The following is a 7,064-nucleotide window of genomic DNA, read 5'->3' on the forward strand; positions in this document are numbered from 1 at the left end:
CCCTCAAGTTCACATGTTGAATTCCCTACTCTTGTACCTCCAAAATATGTCTGTGTTTGCTGATAAGGTCTTAAAAGGGATGGTTAACTTCAAATGAGGCTGGTAGAGTGGTCCCTAACCCAATCTAACTGGTGTCTCTACAGGAAGAGGACACCTGCACAGAGGGATGACCAGGAACTCATGTGCAGGGACGAAAGTCCATGGGAGGACACAGCGCCAAGGACAGAGGCTTTCAGGAGAAACCAGCTCTGCCGACACCTTGGCCTCAGACTTTCCAGCCTTCAAAACTGTGTGAAAACAAATGTCTATTCTTTAAGCCACCCCGTCTGTGGTATTTTTTATGGCAGGCCCAACAAAAATACTCCTTGCCGTAGTAAAATTTCATCAGAATGCTTTAAGAGGCTCTTCATTCAGGATGTGTTAGGAGTTGGGGAAGTGGCCTCAGCCAAGGAGAGCAAATGTGGGGAGGCAGAGATTGATTGGGAAGACCCAGACATCAGTTTAAAATTGGCTGTTGTCTTCCTCTCTCCAGGCCAAGTCTATCCCGACACATCCGGCCACTCAGGACTGAGGACAGTGAGCCCAACTGGGCAATTCATATCTTGCAATCACATCATGTACTCCTACCCGAAGCCCTCTGAGTGATGAGCACTGTGCGGTAGGACCCTGGCTAACAAACGCAGGGGAGCAGGTGACAGCCTGCTAGGGGATGGAGGGGTTGGTCCAGATGATTGTCCATCCCCGTGACATGAGAGCTGAAATTGACCGATGTCATAATGGAATTTTGAGGGCAGGCTTGATGACTAGCATGGGGTCATCAACTTGGCCAGTGTATTAATGAGGGTGATGCGTGCTGGCTGTGGTGCCAAACGACCTGCAGTTCCAGGGGCTTAACAGAATAAAGTTTTATTTATTGCCTACATTACAGTTCAGCGTGGATTGAGTGGATTTCCTGGGCCGGGGGTGGGGGCTACCTCCAGGAAAAGATGCCGGGTTCCAGATCCTTCTATCTTGTGATGCCAACATCTTAAACATGTGGTCACTTCTGTAAAAGCCATTATATCAATGGAAGGGGAAGAGACTTCCAGAGGATTATGCAGGAATGTTTTAAGGGCATGGTCTAGAAGCGACCTGCATTTCTTGTGCATGCTTTTCAAAGCCCAGGACAAACTTCAAAGGAGCCTGGGAGATGTCACTGTCCCCGTGCCCAGGCAGAGGAAGCCGTGGGGTGAGCAAAGGGCATTGTCCCTACTACAGACAAGGCCACTCATTTTCCTACGCAGTTTGCAAATGTTGGGGTGCTGGGGAAGATGGTGGGGTGGGGAGTCAGCCTCCAGAGAGTTGGGAATGCTGGCTGCCACAGCTGTTTCAAAATAAGTTCAGAGGAGGAGAGTTGGCTTAGCGGCAAACAGGCCAAAAGCTGGGGCCTTACTTGCCCATGGATCTGGGGTGAATTAAGGATGAGGCTTGTTGGGGTCGCCCTTTGGAGAGCAGTGCAGTGTGATGAGCAGCATTTGGGACTGTAAATCCCACAGCCATGTCATAGGAAGCATTAGCGGTACAACAGTAGAGAACAAAATATTAGCCATCACGTCCAGATCCAGGCAGGCTTGACTCTCTGCTCAGCCCCTGGCACAGGCCTTGGCCTGACAATGCATGCAGAGCTGGTCTGTGAGCCAAGTGCTGGCGGGAGTCTCTCCCAACGTCCCTGCTTCCTCCGGAGAAGTGAGGTCAGCCCACTGGCACACCTCGTCTTTCTCGAGTTCCTTTCCACTTGGTCTTGCTTCCTCTCTACTCACTTGAAAGTTATTTTACCTTCTTTGTCGAGGTAAACCACCTCCAGCTCTGCCAGGAATAAGACCACACCCATCCTTAAAGAAATGTGGTAGCAATTTGGAGGAGTTGCCCTTCCCATCCCTTATTCCTGCTGTTCTTCCCCCAGTAGTCAAGGCAGCTTTAGGAACTTGGGGTGTGTGTGAGGGGCTGGCAGTGGGAGATTTAGCCTTAAAAGAGCTCTTTTTGGTCTTTCAGCCTGCTAAGTAGACTTTAGTGTATCTGTTGAAAAAACTAAGGTCTGAAATACAAACTATTCGTGTGTGTGTGTGTGAGTGTGCGCGTGCGCGCTAAGTTGGGGATTCGGGAATGGAAAAAAAATTGCAAAAGTTTATGGTTTAAACCATAAATTCTGGAGTGGGACTGCCTGAACTAAGACTGAACTAAGACTGCCTGGACTAAGAGCCTCTTTCACACCCCAAAGAAGTAAGAGTTTGAGCAGCAGGTGAGGAGGGAGGCTCAGGAGGAGCAGACTCATCCCCGTCCCCAAACTCAGAACCTGGGCTACAGGAGCCAAGCTCAGTCCAGTTGTGGTGAAACAGCGGAAGCTGCCTTTGGCACCTTGGATTCTGGGCCAGCTTGAACGCCTCTCAGCTGCACACACAGCTCTCTCGGCGCCCTTCATCGCTCCTGGGAGCACCATCAGAGTAGGACAGTCAGGGTGCTGCACAACCTCACTGTGTCAGGTGCGTGACAGACAACAAACTGTGTATCCCAGGGGCCTCTCCCTCTGGTCCCCAGGCTTCGGGCTAGTGTTCAGAACCACTTTGGAACGCCAGGCTCTGGGTGCCCCTCCTCCAGACTGCAGAGTTTGTAAACTGCTAATCCTGCAGATTCTGGAGCTCCGTCCATGGCAAGAGGAGTTGCCTGGTGGCTTGGGGACCAGAGGAGCCCACGAAGCCTGGTGCCAGGACAGGGGGCACCTTGCTTCCCAGACGCTCATTCCAGGCCCCTCCCACCCGCCTCCTGGAGACCTGAGGTAACATTTCCACCTGCCTGTTGGCTTCCGTGGCCCTCTGGGTTGACCATCCTAACGTGGCTGTCTTTCCTGGCCCCTTCCCTGCTGCCCCCGTGATGCTGGAGAGCCTCTGCCTCTTCTCTCTTTACACCCTCCTGCTCTTCCTAAGAAATCGCATCTGTCCTGGGCGACCTTGCAGGGCTGTGAGGCTGCAGCTTTGTGGCTAGAATTTCCTCCCTCTTCCTTTGAATACTCGTTTTCTTGAACTTACACCAGGAGACGGCTTGCCAGGGAGGAATTTTATTAATAGATTTGCCTTTGAGTCTGGGAGATGAAGGGCGTCCACTGCGAGCTCCTGCTACGCTCCAGGCATCTCCTGTTCTCACAGTGCAACTTCACTCACCCTGAGCTCACTCTTTTTTTTTTTTAAACTTTTAATTTCATTTTGAAGTATAGTTGATTAACAATGTTGTGTTGGTTTCAGGTGTACAGCAAAGTCATTCAGTTATATGTGTATCTATTCTTTTTCAAATGCTTCATCCTGGGCTCATTCTTAATTGGTGGGACATTTTAAACACATTGCTCTTTTCATTCCAGATATGACACCTTATTAGGTACCCATGTATTGAGTGTCTCCCCAGCACGCATGTCCCTTTCTAGTACTTTCTAGTATTATCCAGGTCTCCATCTGGAGTCTTCCTCTCCCCTGAGCAGCCAGCCCCTATGATTTGGGAGAAACTGATCCTCCCTGCAGCCTCAGTGATGGTGGGGGCAGGCAGGGGTGGGGGCGGTGTTGTTCAACTCACTAAAAGGCAAAGTCCATTTTCCCAGCCTCCAAACTGGGTGCAGGAGTTAGCCTCTGCCTCAAGCCAAGCAGGATGAATCTTAGTACTCCTACTGGGAATACCTGGGTAAACCTCCCTACTCTCTCCCTCAATGGAAGTGAATGTGGAAGTGTGAATACCCAAATGTAGCTGGCAGCCATCCCAAGAGGAAAGCTGGTCTGAGGATGAAGCTGATACTCAGCTGACAAGAGTGAGGGACAAAAAGGACCTTTGTCCTTGATGATGCCATTGAGCTGCTGGTTCAAACCATTCCTGAAGCCTGTCCCGTCTCTGGATATTCCAGTGGCAGAGGTCAAGTCTCCTTTGCTTGCTGAATTCCACTTCAGTTGGGCTTCCTACTACTTGCTACATAAAGGAACTCTAATACCCCAAAGCTTTACAGAGGTCAGAAATACTTCCCACTTTGTTCTCCTGTGTTGATCACATTCACTAACTTTGAGGACTGCATCTATATGAGTGGCCAATGTTGTCTGAATGTCCTTCACGTTCATTATCTCATTTAACCCTTACAACAACCTTTGTAGTCTCTTATCCTTACTTGAACTGATGAGGAAACAGGCTCAGAGAGGTTAAATAAAAACTACACAGCTAGAAGAGACTGGAACCCAGGAAGCCAGATTCCTGAGCTCATCATCTTCTTCTGTTTTAAAAAAGTATTTATTTGGTTACCCCAGGTCTTAGTTGCGGTACGTGTAATCTTTAGTTGCAGCATGTGAACTCTTGGTTGCGGCCTGGAGGATCCCTGACTAGGGATCGAACCTAGGCCCCCTGCATTGGCAGGTGAATTCCTAACCACTGGAGCAGCAGGAACATCTGATAACTTTTAGGTAGAGGTATACATACACTCTCATTTGAGAGATACCACAGCTGATGGTGAACTGCAGGATTGGTAACCAGAGTAACAGAGCATTTGGGGTGAGGAGAGCTGAAGAGGGCACTGGCTCAAAACCATTCAGAAACAATCAGGAATGGAGGTTCTGCCCTGACAATCCTTGTGACCTTGGAGCTGAACTCACTTACCTTAAGGGGCAGCAAGCAAGGTAGCCAAGGCCACCTGGAAAGTGTAAGTTGGCCAAACCTACGTTATCTTCCAGCTGCTTAACGGTGACATGTAATGGCCCAACCTACTGGGCAGAAGAATTTTTGTTTTGGTTGCTATCCAGGATATAGATTTTCCTTCGGATACAATCCATCTTTATTCTTTCATTTGTTCAACACATTTTATTTGAGAATCTATTATGAACAAGGCGGGGCTTCCCAGGTGGCACCAGTGGTAAAGAATTCACCCGCCAATGCAGGAAACACAAGAGACATGGGTTCAGTCGCTGGGTCAGGAAGATCCCCCAGAGAAGGAAATGGCAGCCCACTCCAGTATTCTTGCCTGGGAAATCCCATGGACAAAGAAGCCTGGTGGGCAGAGTTCAGACATGACCGAGCGACTGAGCGCACAGACACGCATGTGAACGAGGCACTAAGATAGTTGCTACTGATACAACAGTAAGCAAATACAGAACCAATGCCTGCCGTCCAACAAAAATACTGTCATTATGTTCTTTAAAATTTTTCCCTTTATTCTTCCACTGTAAAATTCTCCCTGACCAATAAATCACTGTTTGCAAACAAGGACCATGTGCTATATTTGCCTTTGCAAGGCAGATATGAAGTCCTGTACCTCATTTCCAACTGCTGCTTCAGTCATTCCCTTGGGGATAAGAGATGGTGGTATACAAGGCAGTTGAGTCTGTCAACCGATCTCGTAGCAGGTAAAAAGTGACACCACAGGTCCAGTTTCAGGGGCTGACAGGAGGGCTTCGGAATGCTCCAGGAGGGATTCTCTGCTACAGGCTTTAAAGGTGATACACTCCTTCCTATCCACTTGAATTAAATTTTTGGTTTCAGGCAGTGTTTTCATATGCTATTTATAAACTTGTGTCAAGGTTCATGATTGGAGATTTTGAAGAAGAGAAGGAAAAAATAAAATGCCAGTAACACATGAGTTTCAGGAACAAACTGATCACTGAAATGTATGTCCTGAGAAAATAATTCAACTGAAAAAAAAGCCTTTGCATATGAATACTTGTAAATCTCTATAATACTAAAAAGTAGGAAATGGTACAGATGTTCAATGATAAGGTTAGATTAAGTTCACTATGTCATATCCTTGAATAAAAATTAAAACTACCTAGGTAGAGGAAAAGCATAAAGAATCAACCTGCCAACGGAGGAGATGCAAGAGACTTGGGTTCAATCCTTGGGTTGGGAAGATCCTCTGGAGGAGGGCATGGCAACCCTCTCCAGTACTCTTGCCTGGAGAATCCCATGGACAGAGGAGCCTGGTGGGCTATAGTCCATGGGGTTGCAAAGAGTCAGACACAACTGAAGTGACTTAGCACGCACTCACACAAGGGAAAAGAGGCACCACTGAATAGGAATCCTAGCTTCATTCTAATTGATTTTGAAAAATTACTGTGATAAGGAAGATAGGATTATCCTGATTGGCTGAGACCAATAAAGACCCACTCCTATTCTCCAAAGAAGACACATAGATGGCAAAGAGGTGCATGAAAAGACGCTCAACATTACTAATTATTAGAGAAATGCAGATCAAAACTACAATGAGATATCGTCTCACCCCGGTCAGAATGGCCACCATCAAAAAGTCTACAAATAATAAATGCTGGAGCCAGTGTGGAGAAAAAGGAACACTCTTACACTGGGGATGAGAATGTAAATTGGTGCTGCCACTATGGGGAACAGTATGGAGCTTCCACAAAAAACCAAAACTAGAGCTACCCTGTGATTCAGAAACTCCATTCCTGGGCATATATCCAGAGAAAACCACGGTTTGAAAGGATACATGCAACCCAGTGTTCACTGTGGCACATTGTTTACAACAGAAAAGACATGGAAGCAACTTAAATGTCTAGTGATGCTCAGCATGGCTAGAAGCCAGCCAGTTGTAACTAAGACAGCCCAGCACAGCAATAGAGCACACTGATTCTTTAGCCCAATGGCCTGGGTTTGAATCATAGTTCTCATACATTTTAACTCTATTGTTTAGCTCTATTGTTTAACATTTTAACTCTATTGTTTAACTCTATTTAACAGTTAACTCTATTGTTAACATTTTAACTCTAGTTTAACAGTTTAACTTCTCTAGGCCTCCATTTCCTCATCTATAAAAGTGGTATAATAATAATACTTAATTCATAGTAAGTATGAGAGCTTGCGCCTTGGAAGAAAAGCTATGACCAACCTAGACAGCATATTCAAAAGCAGAGACATTACTTTGCTAACAAAGGTCTGTCTAGTCAAAGCTATGGTTTTTTCAGTAGTCATGTATGGATGTGAGAATTGGACTATAAAGAAAGCTGAGTGCCGAAGAATTGATGCTTTTGAACTGCGGTGTTGGAGAAGACTCTTGAGAG

The sequence above is a fragment of the Bison bison genome, unplaced genomic scaffold (genome assembly GCF_000754665.1).
Source record: "Bison bison bison isolate TAMUID 2011002044 unplaced genomic scaffold, Bison_UMD1.0 scf7180017864223, whole genome shotgun sequence".
Lineage (NCBI taxonomy): Eukaryota > Metazoa > Chordata > Mammalia > Artiodactyla > Bovidae > Bison > Bison bison.